Source organism: Elaeis guineensis, chromosome 11, assembly GCF_000442705.2.
Source record: "Elaeis guineensis isolate ETL-2024a chromosome 11, EG11, whole genome shotgun sequence".
NCBI classification, from domain to species: domain Eukaryota; kingdom Viridiplantae; phylum Streptophyta; class Magnoliopsida; order Arecales; family Arecaceae; genus Elaeis; species Elaeis guineensis.
In genome coordinates this window covers 17,742,066-17,761,094 of record NC_026003.2, presented here as the reverse complement: position 1 = coordinate 17,761,094, position 19,029 = coordinate 17,742,066, and positions in this window count along the sequence as shown.

The window sequence follows — 19,029 nt, the reverse complement described above, 5'->3', positions numbered from 1 at the left end:
TATGAAGAACTTTTTTCATAAGCACATAAGACATTTCAAACAGATATCAAAATAATATAATGATATTAATTAAAAATCTAAATTATTAATCAAATCAAAAGACATCCAAATTCAAAGGTCTTACATCAAATAAAGTTTTTCTAAAAATAACAAAAGTAGATCTAAATTCAATGAAGCTGATAATATCAAGTGTCGTCTCTAAAAAAAAAATTCTCTCCCAATAATGCTCATGCTCGTAATTAATTATCTGAAAATAAAAAAAATAAAAGAGAAAGGTGATGAGCTTGATAGCCCAGTGAATAATAAATATTTTAATCAGATATTTTAGATATAATATATGATGTTCAAAAATAAATATCATAAATAAATAAAAGAACATATTTCATGCTAATTCAATGCAAACCAAAATCCTTTCAAATATCATATACAAATATAATTATAAATTTGATTTGAATCAAAATATACATAACTCAATAGCCATAACTACGATCACACTTATTCCTATTGCAGGGTCCAGAATAGAATTCTAATATAAAATCCCCATTGGTAGGATCCAAAAATCAATACACAATCTCTATTGATAGGATCCGAAAATCAATATATAATCTCTATTGGCAGAATCCAAAAACCAACATATAACTTCATCGTATTCCTGAATTGAAAGAATTTAACCACGCATCATCTCTAGTTCCATAATCTCTCAATATTTGATCCCTAAAGCTCCTTGATTTTTTTCTCTATTTTTTCTTGTTTTTTCTCTGATTTTTTCCCTGATTTTTTGGCTGCCTTTCTCTTGTAGCTTAAGCCCCTTTATATAGGCATTAGGAGGAAAAGGGGTTCTCTATTTTACCGATATGGGATCAAAGAAAAGTACTGTCACAGCATGTATCCCGTGGGGGAGATTAATTCTACTCAAATTTAATGTTTCAATCCTATTAAAACTTTTCTGAAACCCGCTTCTTCACTGGCTTTTACGTTCATGCATTATGCTGTGTAAAGCCACGCCGCGTTATTTCCGTATGTCCCACTCTGCGTATCTAAGCCGCTGTCGCTTGCACTGTTCCGTGTGTTAAAACTCATCTCAACTTGGATCGGACCAACCCCTCTCGAACCCTCTGTAAGTCACGCCCGTTTGAATCCTTCGTTCACCCAGGTTGTGAGTCGCGGTGCCCATACACCAAGATCGCGTTTAAACCTCCTGGACCCGCGGCACTCGCACACCAAATTCGTGCTGCGCACTGTTACCGTTTGAATTACATCATGAGTTCCAGCAACCCACTTCACTTCATGAGCCATAACCAGCTAAAAACTTTTAATGCTTTGAATCTCCATGGACCCCATATCATTTGGATTGAATTTTGACTTGCATTTCTTTTGTATTTGGGCCGAATTTGAGCTAATTTTGAGATGCCTCCATTGAATTCCTATCAATTACCCATAAATAATTGCATATCATGTGCTTGACAGGTCTAAATTTAGATATGAGCTTGATCTACATGTGTTGAAGGATTATTTGCTTATTGATCTACGATTAAATCTCATAATCAATTATTTTCTGAAAAAGAACATAAAAAGTATCAAATATAAAATAATATGACTTAAATATCATAGATTTTAATACTTTTTATATTACATTTGATGCACCGATCACACTCTCCAACTTGAACTTTACTCGTCCTCGAGTAAAGAAAGAATTTAGAATTAAGTATCTTTTAACTTAAAATTTCGAATTTCATCAAACAATTTTCAAAAGGACTACTGATGTTCAGTAGAGCGTGAATGAGATATGTCATTGGAGTATTAATACTAGTTAATATGGAAATTAAGCTAAAAATACTAAACTTTTTCTGAATTTTTTCTAAATTATTCCTACCTTTATCTCCAAATCATTAGCTTCATATGGATATGTATATTGTTACTTCCATCCTTCATTTATTGATTTTTTTTTAATATTTATTGCTATTAAATGTCTTAACCCCTTAAGCTTTCTGTTTGACCCCTGTAGCGAGTTTTTAACCAATGACTCCCAAACCAGATGATTTTAGGGCATTAAGTATAGAATACCCCTCGGATCACTTGCTCAAATCAAACAGGCTACGAGTTAAAACTAGTTTACAACAAAGCTTCTTTGCCCTTCATACCTTTTGATGCGAAACTCAATGCTTGCTTAGGCAAAAAAGTCCGATTACTCAGCATGAAGTACTTAAATTTTTTTTTTAAATATTAAATATATAAAAAATATATAGTTATCCTACACAATCCATAAGAAGCAAACTCTTCTTTGATGCTGGTAGAAAAATTTAAAATGCTCAAAAAAACTGTTTAGGTTCTAAACTTAACTCCTTATTAAGTTTTCTTAATACTTGATCCCTCAATGTCTCACAAACTCCCTAATCTGTACATCAATTTTTTTAAAAAAATACTTGATTTAACTGATTCTTAAGTGTAATCAGGTACTAAATGCTAAATACTAACTTACTTAAGAACTTTAAAAATTTAAAAAATTTTATTATTCTTTCTCCCAACTTAATCAACATTGTCTCAATGGAGTAAAAAAATAAAGGGTGCATAAAAAGAGAAAGAAAAGGAGAGATGTCACCTGATCCAGAATCTTTTCAAAATTGATTCTCTTCCTAACTTATCCAATATTATCTTCAAATTCCATAAAGCAAGAATTAATTAACTTAAACAAAATCAAAAGAAAGCAAAAGTAAAAGCTAAAACTGGATTGCCTCCAAAAAGTATTAAGTTTTAAGTCTTCAGTCAGATGAACTGAGATACAGAATCAATTAGAATAAATAGGCTCATAGAGAACCATGGCCTCCTCCTCAATTTCAGTAGGTAATTTCAAGAATGGATTCAATTGTTTATTTACTTTAAAAGTAGTACCATTGCTTGGATTTTTGATCTTACAACCCATGAGAGAAAACTTCTTTTACTATATAGAGTCCTATCCATCTAGATCTAAGTTTTTCAGAAAATAAATATAGTCTAGAGTTATATAAAAGAATTTTTGACCAGGTGTAAAAGTTTTTCTTAGAATTGCTTTACCATAAATACTTTAGTTCATTCTTTGTATATTTTAGCATTTTCATATGCCTCATTCCTGATTTCTTCTAGTTCATTTATTTGTAGCTTCCTTTGATGTCTAGCCTTGTCTAGGTCCATGTTCAATTGTTTTATGGCCCACATAGCCTTATATTCTAGTTCAACTGGCAAGTGACATACTTTACCAAACATAATCCTGTAAGATGACATTCCTAGAATGGTCTTAAAAGCTGTGCGGTAAGCCCAAAGTGCATCGATTAGCTTCAACGACCAATCTTGTCTATTGGTATTAACAGTCTTTTTCAAGATTTGTTTGATTTGATGATTTGAAACTTCTACTTGCCCACTGGTTTGTGGATGATAGGGTGTGGCCAATTTGTGATTGATGTTATATTTTTTCATCAAGGACTCAAAGGATCGATTGCAAAAATGTGTTCTGCAATCACTTATAATGGCTCTAGAATACCAAAATGAGAGAAGATTTTTTCTTAAAAAATTTGATAACAATTTTGCTATTATTTGATCGACATGGTATACCTTCTATCCATTTGGACACATAGTCAACGCCTACTAGAATATACTCATTTCCAAAGGAGTTTGGAAACGGTCCCATAAAATCAATTCCTCTACCATCAAAAGTCTCAACAACTAGGATCAAATTTAATGGCATCATGTCTCTTTTTGTGATTCATCCTACTTGTTGACATCTAGGATAGCTTTTACAATACTCATGTGCGTCCTTAAAAAGGTGGGCCAATAGAATCCGCATTGGAGAACCTTTGCAGTAGTCTTCTTGGATCCAAGTGGCCACCACAGGCTTGGTCATGACAAAAGGATAGGATGTTTTACCTCACGATCTGGTATACACCTTCTAATGATTTGGTCAAATATTGCTTAAACAGATATGGATCATTCCAAATAAAATACTTTATTTGGGCAAAGAATTTGTGCTTGTCTTGAGTAGTCCAGTGAGAAGGAATCCTACTTGTGGCTAAATAATTGACAATATCAGCATACCACGGTTCCACAGTCACAGCCATGAGTTGTTCATCAGGAAAAGACTCTTCTATTGCTGGTTCATTAGAGGGTATCTATCAATTGGGACAGATGATCAGCTACTATATTTTCAGTTCCTTTCTTATCCCTGATTTCTAAGTCAAATTTTGAAAAGTAAAATCCATCGGATTAGGCGTGCCTTGGCATCTTTCTTTATTAAGAGATATCTAATGGCTGAGTGATCAGTATATATAATGACATGTGAACCAACTAAATAGGATCTAAACTTTTCTAAGGCAAGGACAATAGCCAAAAACTCTTTTTCTGTTATGGAATAATTAAGCTGCACATTATTGAGGGTTCTACTGGCATAGTAAATAACTCATGGCAGCTTATTGATTCTCTATCCTAAAACAGCTTCGATGGCTTGATCTGATGCATCACACATAAGTTTGAAGGACTGAGCCAGTCAGGTGGTGAATGATGGGTGCAGATGTCAGTACCTTTTTAAGATATTTAAATGATTCGTGGCACTCAAGAGTGAAATCAAATTTGACATCTTTAGCTAAAAGATTAGTCAGTGGTTGGGTTATCTTGCTAAAATTCTTGATAAACCTCCTATAGAAATCAGCATGTCCTAAAAATGAGTGGATTTTCTTGATTGATCTAGATGGTGGAAGATTTGCAATCAAATCTACTTTGGCTTTGTCTACTTCAATATCTTTCTTTGAGATAACATGGCCAAGTACTATGCCTTCTTTGACCATGAATTGGCATTTTTCTCAATTAAGCACTAAGTGTTTCTCCTTACACCTTTCTAAGACTAGCCTTAAGTGATGTAGGCACTCGAAGAAGGTAGAGTCAAAGATAGAAAAGTTATCCATAAAGATCTCTAGAAATCTCTCGATCATGTCAGAAAAGATACTGACCATACACCTTTGAAAAGTAGATGGGACATTACATAAGCCAAAGGGCATCCTTCTATAGGCAAAGGTTCCAAATGGATAGGTAAATGTGATCTTCTCTTGATCTTCTGATGTTATAGAAATTTGGTTGTAGCTGGAGTATCTATCCAAGAAACAATAGAACTCATGTCCAACTAACCTCTCCAACATCTGATCAATAAAAGGAAATGGGAAGTGGTCTTTTCTTGTGGCCGCATTCAATTTTCTATAATCAATACAGACTCTCCATCAGTTTGAACTTTAGTCGGTATAAGTTCCTTGGTTTCATTTTGGATTACTGTAACCCAGAGTTTTTAGGGACCACTTGGATTGGACTAACCATGAACTATCTGAAATAGGATAGATAATTCATTATCTAATAACTTGAGAATCTCTTTCTTCACTACCTCTTTCATAACTGGGTTAAGTCTCCTTTGGGGTCTCTAATTGGCTGGCTTCCTCCCCTAAGTGAATTCGATGTTGGACAATTGAAGGGCTAATCTCCTTAATATCAGCCATGGTCCATGCAATAGCTTCTTTATTCTCTCTGAGATAGCTAAAAGTTTCTCCTCCTGGGTTGGATCTAGTTCTGATGCTATGATTACAGGCAGAGTTTCAGATGGACCTAGATACGCATATTTGAGGTGCTCAGGGAGTGTTTTGAGTTCTAGTATCGGTGCTTCCCCAATCGATGGTTTGGATTTTGGTTCAGCCAATCTAACAATGGTTCGATAGGTGGTAGCCATTGTGGATGAACTCTCTGGTCATAGGATGTGGACAGTTCATAAGCAATTTAGATTCTAAGTCTGACAGAGATTATAGTCAAAATCTTCTTTTCTAGATCAATGGGCTCATAAATCTCATCTTGGATCAAGTTTATATTGACTAATTGATCCTTTTTATTTTAAGATTAAAAATATTAAGATCAATGAATATATTTCCAAATGAGAGCTTTATGAGTCCATTACGACAGTTGATCAGGGTGTTGGTGGTTGCTAAAAATGATCTACCTAAGATGACTGGGATGTGACCTTTTGGATTTGATACTAGTTCAGTTTTTAGGATCATAAAATCTATAGGATAAATGAAATCACTGACCTTGATTAGCACATCCTCCACAACTCCCTTGGGATTCTTACTGATCGATCTGCCAATTGCAATGTAATTTTTGTAAGCTTTAATCTCCTATCCCTAATTTCTCATAGGCCGAATAAGGTAAGATATTCGCACTAGCCCTAGGTCTAACAAGACCTATCAATGATGGTTTCCCAATGACACATGAGATTGTAGGAGATCCTGATCTTTGTACTTGACTAACATGTGGTTGAAAGATATGAGCTCATACTAGCTGTCAAGAAGGTTTTCTTGGAATATTAGTGGTCTTCTTCTTTGTGCATCAGGTCTTTGAGGAACTTAGCGTAAGTGGAAACTTGTTGGATCATATCTAGTAGAAGAATATTTATTTTCACTTGTTTGAATATCTCTAAGATTTGATCCATGTGGGCTGAGTGTCTGTTGAACCTAAGTCTATTTGAAAAAAGAGCTATAGGATTGGTGGTTAATGTCTCAACTTGTTTAACCTAGTGATGGTTCTGCAATTGGCTTAGATGGCTCATCAACCTCTGTTGATTCAGGCTCGTTAGACTTGGTCTGATCAGTCTGTGGTTCAGTCGGTTGGTCTTCTTAGTTCTCAGTTATACCTACCTGATTGTCTACTTGTCTTCCAGACCTTAACATGTGAATTGCATTTACATGGTTGAATCGACCTTCAGGTTGAGATTGTTGATCAATTTGGACTCTTGAGTTAGGTTCAGGTTGGCTTGGCCATTTTTTTTTCTCTTTCACTGATGGTAGTAGCCAACTAACTTATTGCATTTCTAGAGGGTAGTGGCTTGGGTGTTTGAATTTACAAGTTGGCCTGTGGTTTGCATAAAATTATTTGTATTTTTGTCAAGGCTTCAAGGCTTTTTCTAGTGAATTATGCTTTTGGTCATTAAATTTTATACTATCAGAAGTGATTTTTATTAAAATCTCTAACCCTTTTTCTAGTGCATTAAGCCTTTGATCATTGTTGAAGCCTTGTGAATAATTTGATGGTTGAGTAGGCCTTTGATTGGATTGATTAAGGACAAGTCTACTGGGATTTGACCCTTGTGACCAAGAAAAGTTAGGGTGATTCCTCCATCTTGGGTTATACATTGGTGCATAAGGGTCATTTGTAGATTTGTAGTAGGCAGCATTAACCTGTGCTACTTCGTTTCTAGTTGGGTTCATCAAAAAGGGACATTCTTCTATGATGTGGTCTGTGGCATTACATTTATTGCAAGTAGATGTTGAAACTTGGTTCACTTGGTGTGTCCCTTGAGTTCTAAGGCCTATAACCTATATAGTATAGTATCTATTTTGGCCTCTGTAGCTAGGGATGTGGATACTTGGTGCATAGCACCTCTTGTAGGTTTCTAGTTGCTTTCACTGTAGGCTCTTTTCTGCTAGGTCCTCTAAGAATTGCCAGGCTTCATTGGCTTCCTTATGCATAAACTGGCCCTGACATATTGATTCTAGTATGGTTCTAAAGTTTGGGTCTAGTCCCTCATAAAAGGTTTGGCATAGTCTCCAAGTCTCAATTCCATGGTGTGGGCATTGGGTTAAAAGGTTCTTGAAACGATCAAAACACTTTCAAAAGACTCACCCCCAAATTGATAAAATTGGTTAATTTCATTTCTTAACTTAGCTATTTTATGATGTAGAAAAAATTTTCTCAAGAAAGTTTTTACAAATCCATCCCAAGTTATGATCGAGTAGTTGGGTAGACTATATAACCATCTCTTAGTACTGTCATTGAGAGCAAAATTAATCACCCTAACTTTAATAGCATCATCTGACAATTGGTGTATTCTCATGGTGTCACATACTTTCTCAAATTCTCTAATAAAAATATATGCATCTTCATTACCAGTGAATTTAGGGAGCATGTTAATGATTTGAGGTTTAATTTCAAAAGTTATTGCATTGGTTTGGGAAAGTCTGGTACAAGATGATTGGGCCGACCCAACAGGATAGCAAAGATCTTTTAAGACCTGAGGTTGATTGACTTCACTCATTGTGGACTCAGAATTTTTTTGGATTAGGATAGGTTTGAATCAATTCTCACTAATAGACCAGATATCCTTTCCAAGAAAAATTTGAGAATTTTTAGTTATTTTTATATTTTTTTTAAGAGAAGAGGAAAGAGAGATAAATGAGAAGAGAATTTTAAAGATGAGAGCTTAAAGAGTCCTAAATCGAGAGATGATAGAGAAGAATATTTTAATTAGGGTTAGTGGTTGTAGGTTAGTAATCAAGTTATGCAGACAATCTAAGCTAAGGGTAACCCTAGATCTAGACAGCTCCTAACTGCCAAAGTTGCCTTTGAGCACTTCAGGTAAAAGACTATCCACTCAACTGACTAGGTAAGTGTAAGGTTGGTGGGAGTCTCCCTGTTGCTTTCTTTAGACACCAACTGAGTTGGCCAGATAAGCGAACGAAATCAATTAAATAACCATCTTTCTTTAGGACGTAGTCCTTGAACCACCTTTCTAGACACCAGTCAAACTAACTAACCCTAACCTGGTCCAACTCTTTAGATCCCTTATCCTATTGAGCTCGAGAGTCCTTGGGGCCAACATCTAATTGATTTAAGTTAAAGTTTAGGTCAATGCAATATGCAGATGGATGGTGGTTTGTGGGCCAAGGAAGGGTGATGAAATCTCCATCTTATCTTGTTTAGGGTTTGTGCCCTTAAGATGTTTTATGACTTATATAATGCAAGAAGAAAAGATGGTTAGATTTGATAGTTAGTCAAGAGTAAATTGATTTATTTTATTTTTTAGATTTTGTGATTAAGTATGTAATTTTCTAAGTAGATTATGAGGTATCAATGTAGAGATTTTTTTTTTGAAAGAAAGTAAGTTTGACTAAGGAACTAAGCAAATTAGAAAGCAAATAAAAAGAAACTAAGAATAAGACTAATTTTTTTTTAAAAAAAAATAATCATACTAGATCCCGACAATGGTGTCAAAATTTGATCGCTGTCGTAGGTGGTGAAAATAAAAATCAACTCAAACTATATAATAGGGTGTGTAGGATCGTTTCTACGGAGATTTAGAGCGATTATTTTTTTTAAGAAAAAATAAAAGAGAATTGATTGTAGAAGGAATAAAAAGAAATAGAATAGTAAAAATTAAATTAAAAATATAAATTAATTTATAAAAAAATAATTCAGAAAATAATTCAAAAATTTTGAATCCACTATGCAAATTAGATTTATTTTCTTTTTTTTCTTATTTGCAATATTAATTCTTGTGATTAAGGTATTAGTATAGCTTATCTTAAGGGATACGGACTGTATCAGTAGATCACAGCTCGTCCTGTTGAGTATAAACTATTTAAATTCAATTACAAGATCTAAGATTTAATCTATATACTACGATCTATCTTTCCAAAGCACGTACTGTATCTAAGGATCACGGCACGTCAGTAAGGGTATAGACTGTATAGGCTAGATCAATATATCAAAAAAATAAAAAGATATAAAATAAAAGTATAATTTTATTACATAAAATTTAAATATAAAAAAGTAAAAATCTATTTACAGGCTTCATCATATTCCTGGATTAAAGGGATTTAGCCATGCATCAAGATCTCTAGCTCCATAATCTCCCAATATTTGATCCCTAAAGCTCTTTGATTTTTTTCTATTTTTTCTTACTTTTTTCTCTGATTTTTTCTCCTCTCTACACTTATTCCAGATCTCCTATTTATAGATGAATTTTTCATATTTTTTTGGTAAGAAAAGGAGTCCTAAAACTCTTAGAATTCGTATAATATCCTTTACATTAATTTCTGACCGTCGGATCGCCTTTGAACCATCTAGATTAGTCCAAAATCTGATATTTTAATCCTTATCAAAGTCGGATGTATTTTTGACTGTTTGATTGCACTCCAGATAGAATTTCAATTGTTGGATCGTGCAAATCTTTCCTTAATAAAGTCGGGAACGACCACAGCTGTTGGATCGAGCTCCAAATTTGATCTGGACGTCGATCAGCATAAAAACCTTTCGTCCACCTGTAGACCCACCTGTGGACCATGAACTATTCCTGTAGACTACGCCCTTGATTCTGTGGACGAGCGGCCGGTCCACCATGCATCGAAGGTAATTTTCAATATTTTTTAGGATATTTTGGCTTGATTTTTGCTCCAATTTTTGTCTAAAAAATAAAAAAAATATGTATTAAATTTTTTAATTTTTTTTATTATTTTGATACTTAAATTATTTAATTAAATTAATATCTATTTTATATAAATATCTCTAATTTTATATTTTTTAAAAATTATTTATTTTTCAAGAAAATCTAATTTATTCATGAAATTAGGTTTTTAAGAAGATGTTAGCATCATAAATTATCAAAAATATCTTCAATAAATATAAAAATATACTACTTATCATAGATTAATATGATTAATCTAGTTATCTTATGCTATATTTTATTTTGAAAATTTTTGAAATACATGTATAAAATCGCCTATATTTTTCAACAATGATATCAGGCCAGTTCATTATGACATGTTATATGTACATATTAAATTTGAAATTTAATTTTATTTAAATTTGATATGTGATATCTTAAATCTAAATTTAATTAATGATTGATCACATAAACTGAAATAAGATTGTCCTATTGTAGGTTTACCCCTTACAGTGAACAGATTGTCCTAGTTTGTGCTGATCTTTGATAAAATCTGATTTTATATGTTGCATGTGATATTTATGATCTGATTTAGATGTGATCTAAAGTTATCATCAGATCTGATGTAATTTAGATTAGATCTAAATTCATGCATATATGATATGTGATTAGATTAGATGATCCGATTAGCAAGTACTTAGATTAGGTTGATCATCAGGCCGTCCGATCATAGGTGCAAGAAGAGTTTAAAGACCCTCTCTTTCTATTCGATGGGATATTCTTATAGTGTGTAGGGGTGCCATGTGATTAAATTCCATGAAGAAGAACGTGAAAGGAAGAACTTATTTTTCTGCAAAATTCTAGATCTTGAAACCCTAGATTTGTTGTATGTAATACAAAGTTATATAAAATATAAAATATCTAATCTATATGTTTAAAATTATTTTAATCATGAAAAAATAAAATCTAAAATCATAAAAAATTTAGATATGATCTAAAAAGATGTTTATGATTGATTTTATTTTAGCATTATGTAAAATTTTTCAAATCTGAAACTTTTTAAAATGTGCTCGCATAATTACTGAGCTGACTCAGTTTTGAATTGAGTTGACCTAGTCTCCTTGTGTAGTCGGTTTAATGTTGATTGAGTCGACTCAGTTTTAGAACAGAAAGTCTTTGCATAAAATTTGTTATAAATTATTTACAAAATAAAAAGTTGAAATTGTTCAAAACCAAAACTTAAACTTATGTTGAACCTATACTTAATTTAGAATTAAGTTGAACTAATTAGATCTAGACTTATGAATTAAAGATCTAATATCATTCTCATAAAATATGGGTTGATGGATTTATAGGTTAGCTTGATCAGGTCATCTTAATTAGGTTAGACCTAAGGATAGAATCAAAGAGTTAATGGATCAAGTAGAAAAATTAATTAAATCTAACCAAATATTGAATTAGATTAAATCAAATTTTTCTAGAACCAATATAATAGTTATAGTTAGTCAAGTCCATATCTTTGATTAGACTAAATAGACCTTGAAACTAATGAACTAATTGATGTCTAAGATAAGTTTGGCATTTCGACCGGTGGTTTTAATTGGAAGTAGTTTATCTGGCCATTTTGATAGTGTCTAAGGCAAGCTTAGCATATCCTCCCATCGATCTCACTTACTTGACCGATATGGTTAATCAGCTTTTGATTAGATTGCTCATTGATTTGTGCTAACCCATGCTGCATAGATAAATCAGTGTGATTGATTTTGGTACTCTTAAATTGACCTATCTGTAGTCCTCTTCATGACTTGTTAAAGTCGGTGAGAGGATTGTTAATTAGCTGATCAAATCTCTTCTCTAAATTAATTCTTAAATTCTCTAAATTATTAGGTCCCTAAAATGAGATAGTTATGGTGATAACTAGATCATAGCCTCCTATTAAGGTGAATGATAATGGATCCATTCTTTCTGATTGACATTGTAGGTGCCATCCATCTGATGTTTCTCTAAATGATGAAATTATCATTCATCATATGATGACTCTGTTGTACTATCTGATGAATGGTTGGGTTGGTCGAGCCATATTCGGACTTGATCATTCCTTAGTTAGAATCACTGAGTAGATTTATATTAATGGTTGGATCTAATTGGGACTTTCAGTAGAGGCCCATCGCCTACTGAAATGAAATCTGAGGCGAAACTTAATACTAAAAATTTTTGAAGAATAATTGGTTGAGAACTACTTATAAATGTATATGGATTGGTCGAGCCATACTCGGACCTGTATACAGTTTATGTGGATTCTAGTACCCACTAAGGTATTAGGATAATTTTTTGAATTGGAGGTAGAGGCTACCAATTCGATTAAAATAGTGGGAGAACCTTTAGACTAAAGTCTAAGTCTTTAGGCTTAATCTATTCATAAATATAGAGGTCTTATATTTTTCTTTCAGTTATAGCTAGATATCCGTTGCTCCGTTCACTGTTTAACATTGACTTATTTATAAGATCCAACTTCGATAGTTGGTATCGGATGTTATAAATAGTTTTACAGCATGAATGGATCCTATATATGATTACTCATCCAGCACCTAATGTTCCCATGTCCAACACACATGATGCGATCAAAGGCACTTATTAGAAGTGGCCAAATAATTGTATCGCCGTATGATATTTTTGAGAGCACCAAAGACATAATTTAGTTGTAAATTTGATGGTGCTCAGTGGGGGAAATCCTTTAAATGTTAAAGGAGTTCTTTTGCACCTCTAAAGATGTGTCTTTAGTGGGACAATAATCTTTTAAAAAAGAAAAAAAAAGAAGATGCAAAAGAGTCGTGCTTGAGCTAAGGAGCCTGAACTGACAAAAGAGTCTAAGATTAACCTAGTCTGGCAGAGTCTCTTGATTCGAACAAGATAAGAAAGAAAAATCAACAAAGGATTGCTGAACAAGATACTTATATGATAACACTTTGTGATTTGTCTAACTGTGACTAAGGTTGCAAATGGGTCGGATTGATCCGTGACCCAACCCGACCCAATCTGGTTAGACTCAATCCAAACCCATTTAAAAAACCCATGGAGCTGGATCGGGTTCAAAAATTGGACCCATTCTCTTTTTCGAGTTGGGTCTAGAATTTTTGAATTTGAACCCGACCCGGCCCAATCCGTAAAAATTTTTTGATTAATTTGGATCTTAAGATACATGACCCGATCTGATCTGATCCAATTCGGACCCAAATATAGGACCCGAACCTAGTTAGAGTGACTCACCCAAATAGGGGTTTGGGCTTGGATCAAAATTTTTCAAATCTTTCGGTCTTCCCTATCCGATTTTCAAACTAAAAATCTTCAAAACTAAAAATTTTTCAAATCCTTCAGTTCTTTTATTCTGACTGCTGTAACATCTATAACAATCTAAGGAAAGACTAGATGGATTCCTGATAATGGGCATCTCGATTACTTCTTCTGGCTTCTCGCTGGGCTCAGTTTTCTAAACCTTCTGGTTTATATTTACCATGCCATGAGATACAAAAGCAAGAGGGCTTCTTGAATTTTAACTTTATTTTGTTATCTTTAAGAAATTTTAGAGCATGCTCTAACGTGCACAGATATTGTGTCATCCATAGTATGTGCTGTCTCATTTTTAACCATGTACAAGTATTTCTCCTGTATGATATTTTAGATTGGGATAATTATATCATTATATAAAATTCATATTTTTTTTTACTTTTCTTCTTTTATGTGGACTTCTGAAATCTTGACTGTTCTAAAAAATCACTTGTTTCTCTTTGCTATTCAATACAATTAATTATTAGAAGCTACAGTTGGAGGATTAGAGGAAAAAAAGAAAAGAGGCATTTCGTAGTTGTCATCTAGTATTAGTATTCACTGATGGTAGGTTTCAAATAAATTAAACCCATGATCCGATCCAAACTAGACCCGAACTGGACTCGCATTTCATGGATTGGGTTCGGATTATATATGGATCCGACTCGATCCGAATGATCCAATGGATCAATAAATTCGATCATAGACCTGACCTGACCTGATCCAATTTTTTATCGAGATGGGTATGGATCCAATATCAAGATCCGATCAAGAAATCGGATCGGATTGAGATCACTCAGGATCAGATCCGACCTAACCCATTTGCAGGCCTAATTGTGACACTACTATAAGTATTGGATATCAAAAGTCCATACAAATTGTTGCAATGACTTTAGGTTAGTAGAAAGATTGAAAACAACAAAAGATTTCAGAATGTTGGAGCTGAAAGTTATATTTCAATTCTGACTTTGAAAATTCTCAAACAAATTTTTAAGTCTAATAATATCATTTTTGATGATTGTCACTATTGTTTATTTTGACAAATGTAATTTTTGTAGGCCTTCCGACCAAGAATAGATTTATATTATCAATATAGAATGATTTTTATAATATCATTATGGATGATGTCAAAATCATAGTGGATAACTAAAAAAATGATATTTACGAATGGTCACAGCCTATTAGTGTACTGTACATAGCAAACAAACTCTTTAGAATAGATAATATCATGAAAACCTACCTTTGGTAATTTAGGCTCAGTCGTATAAATAAGAATAAGATCAATAGGGGATAATCTTCGAAGTCAATTATTATAAATCATTATCAACCTATCAATCCTATCTCCTTAGTAAGATGATCAAGTCACCTTTTGCTGAAAAGATGAATGAGCCAATGATGTTCTAAGTCTGATATATATTGATATATTGGATCTACCAATATGTTTGCCATAAATTTAAATTATTTGAAATGTTCAAATAATTCCTTAATGAGGTCGAGAAACAAACTAGGAGAGCATTAAAACTTTTCAGTCAGACCAAGGAGAAAAATACCTTTTCGATGAGTTTTTGACATATTTAGAAGAGATAGGATTCTCTCTAATTGGAATTGACTTTGTTAGACATAGTTCGATCCATGATGGGATTTACAAGTCTGCAAGTCTCCTATTAGGGTTATGCTCTTGAGACTACTTGTCAAATTCTTGATTGGATTTTGAACTAATCAGTCGCAAAGACTCCATATGAGATATGGACTAGGCATAAGCCAATACTCTCTTACCTTAGGGTTTAAAAATATTTATTTTATGTCAAGTATTTGTAGACTGATTAGCTTGGATCCCAGTTGTATATGTATTATTTTATAGGGTAACCTCAAAGAATCTAAAGGATATAACTTTTACCTTACTAAAGAACAAGAGTTGTTCGATATTCCTTATAGAAAAAGAGTATCTTGGTGAAGGAACTGATGACTCTAATGTGAAACTTATGAAGTTCAACAGATAGAAGAATTGACACAATCTATTAAACCCATAGAATTGGATTTGATTAGATCAAACCCAAAACTTATTGTAGAAATACCATTAAAGAGATCTGGAAGAGTATCACAGCCGTCGATTAGATACTTCGATTTCTAGTTTCAGAATGTGATCCTGTTGAATTTGATGAGAACAACAAAGATTTGATCACCTACATGGATGTCATGCAGAGGTCCGACTCTGATTAGTGGCTTGGAGCTATAAACTCTGAAATGAAATCCATAATGGTCAACGGTGTATGGACACTCGTTGATGCACTCGAAGGGGTAAAGCCCAGGATGTAAGTGGATCTTCAATAAGATTAGAGTGCGCAGATAAGAAGGTGGAGACCTACAAAGCTCGTTTGGTTGCCTAAGAATATTGTCAACATTATGGTATTGACCATAATGAGATATTTTCTCCTATGGCAATGCTAAATATTTCAGAGTTGGAACATGTATTTTAATAAGTGATCAAAACGTATGGCTTCGTTAAGAATGAAGATGAATTTTACAAATACAAATGGATTAATAGTTCTATGAGTGCATTTCTTATTTTGTATGTGAATGAAATTCTCTTAATAAAAAATAACATGATATTTCTTACATTACAGGGAATAAAGATTTCGCTGTTATCATTGTTCTCCATAAAAGATTTGAGAAAAATATCCCTCATCCTAGAGATGAAGATCTATAGAGATAGATCTAAGAGCCTACTAAGGTTATCCCAGTCCAACATATATAGAATATTTATGATTAGAATTTATTCTGTCATGTACATCATATACGAGATAGGATATGGTATATTTACTAGGATAGTGAGTGGATATCTGCAAGATTCGAATGAGAATCACTGAAAGGTCATCATTAAGTATTTGAGAAATACTAAAGATCGATGACTCGATCATAGAGAATCTGACTTAAAATTTATAGAGTATGACTTTAATTTTTAATTGGATATAATAATAGCAAGAATATGTCGGAATATATCCTTATCCTAAATAATAGAGCAATATACTGAAAAAATTTCAAGCAAGAAATTATAGCCAAATTTAAAATGTGAGGAAGAATGCATTGCAGCATCTGATACTTGTAAGAAAGCTATGTGATTGTACAGGTTCACTGACAAGCTAGAAGTGGCACCATCTGATGATGGTCCGACTGTATTGTACAACACCAGAGCCATAACTCATATTAGGAAGCCGAAGTCCTATTAGCTTATCAAGTATTTTGTATCGCTACTACCTTATTCGAAAAATCTGTTAAGATGATGTTGAACTTTAAAAAATTGATGGAAAGGAGAACCTGAATAATCCATTTATAAAAGCATCGATATTTAGGAGTTTTGAGATGATAATTCGAATATGGGTATATGATGCTATACTGATTGGCTTTAGTCCAAGTGGGAGTCGTTGGAAAATATATCCTAAAGTCAATCATTTGATGATTGTGCTAATTATAAATATATATAAATTAATCAATAATAAAAGTTATTTGACCTTTTTCATTATAGAGTTACATCTTCTAACAAACTTCTGTATTATGATGAAGTCCTTAAGATTATTTGGATCGATAAAGGAGGATTCATCATGTAGTCAAACTAGTTCGCGATCAAACAATACACTATTAGTAGGACAATAGTGATATCAAGTGTAGATCGTTGTGTACCATATGCATTGGTTATTCTCATAATCAAATAGTGTGGAGACATTGATATGGTATGTAGGTGAGATGTAGGAGTGCATCATCACTGAATATGATCAACTGTGGAGCACTCTGCTGTCAAGAGTGGCTCACGAAGGGTATAGGTATAAGCGTCCCTCCGATCTGAGATCACCACAGTGACTTGCAAGCAACTCATTGTACTTTAATATCAAACTATCTGAATTTTTAATTCAGTAATGAAAAGTTTTTGGTGCAGTCAAGTACTTGTCAAGTCGGTGCATGAGTTAAGATGAGATTGATCCTTCTGAATTAGTAGGAGTTAATGCATCAATGTATTTTAATTTAGTAAAATTTGGACTCAAGTAATCCATGTGATGGATTTGAAAGATTGAAATACAATATAGATGATTATTATAGGGTTGATAGTTAAATCCTGAGTCATCCTTGAGGATTAGAATCAAAGAGATGAATTATATGGCAACCATATACCAGTAGGTTCTTGAATGTTACTTCACCATCATTCAATCTATCCAAACGTCGGGTCCTATTGCTAGATGGTTACATTGATTGGTTCAAAAATTTATTTTTGTGCTACTGATTTAGATTTAAACCTATGAGGTCACACTCAAAAGAAGTTTCTGACTGATCATGTGGCTGATCAATGATTAAGAATCATTCAAGGTTTAATCATCAACTCGATTGATGGTTAATCTTATGCAAAAGTTATAATAAATTTATTCATTGAGTATTAGTAAATTAATGAAGATTAATTAGTAATTAGATTATTGATTAGCTCAATTTAATTGAGCAAATTAGATTAGATAAAATCTAATTGAATTAGATTCAATTAGATTTGATCTAATTAGGTTATGAGATTGTCTAATCGCTAAGGAAGAATTATCCGTGATTTGATCAGGATTTTATTTTAATCAATTTTTAATTTGATTAAAATTTGATTAAAAAATTATGAACCTAATTAGATTAATTTTATCTATTTATTTGGGCTTAATCAGATGTGATTTGGTTTGGAATCAAATAAAGAAACTAAGAGTCCATAAAAGAATGGACTCTTCTTCCCTTGCGCCATAACTTTGGATGCCACTTCTCATCACACACAAAAGGTTTTTTGTGTGAGATTTCTCCATGCCAAAAGGCCTTCTACCATTCCTTTCTCACATCCAAAATTGGATATAATCTAGTGTTAAATGGTATGTTCAAATTTGATTTGAGTTGGTTACCATATATGGATAATATTTGACCTTATCTATAACCTTGCCGCCCACTTCCTTCTTTTCCCTTTCTTTTGTGTGACAAAAGGAAATTTTTCAATGTGGGAAATCAGCTAGAGGTCTGCTTTACCATGGAAAATATTGGTTGGGGCGTCCCATATTTTATTTGGCATGGAATTGGGAGACAGGGCAATAACACATCAAGAGTCCAACATCTCTAGGACTCTTCAAACCCTATCTTCTTTCATGCAAAATAAAGGGGTTTATTTTTCTCTTTTGTGCATGTAAGAGAGAGAAGGAAGACATCTTCATAGTGAAGGTTTTTGGCATGGTTCCTTGGCATGAAAAAAATTAGAGGAAAGTCCTCTCCTCTTGGGTGAGCGCAAAAAATCTAGAAATCCTAGGGTTTCTAGGGTCTAGGAAGAGAGAAAAATAAGAAGAAAAATTATTTCTTCTCCATACTTCTTCCTCATCTCCAAATCCTCTAGATGTCCTTTTTTAATATCTAAAAAAGTTTGAGAGATTTGAAGAAAGAATTTAGATCAGTCAAGAAGATGATCTTCGCACAAGCTAGCACTCCCGAGA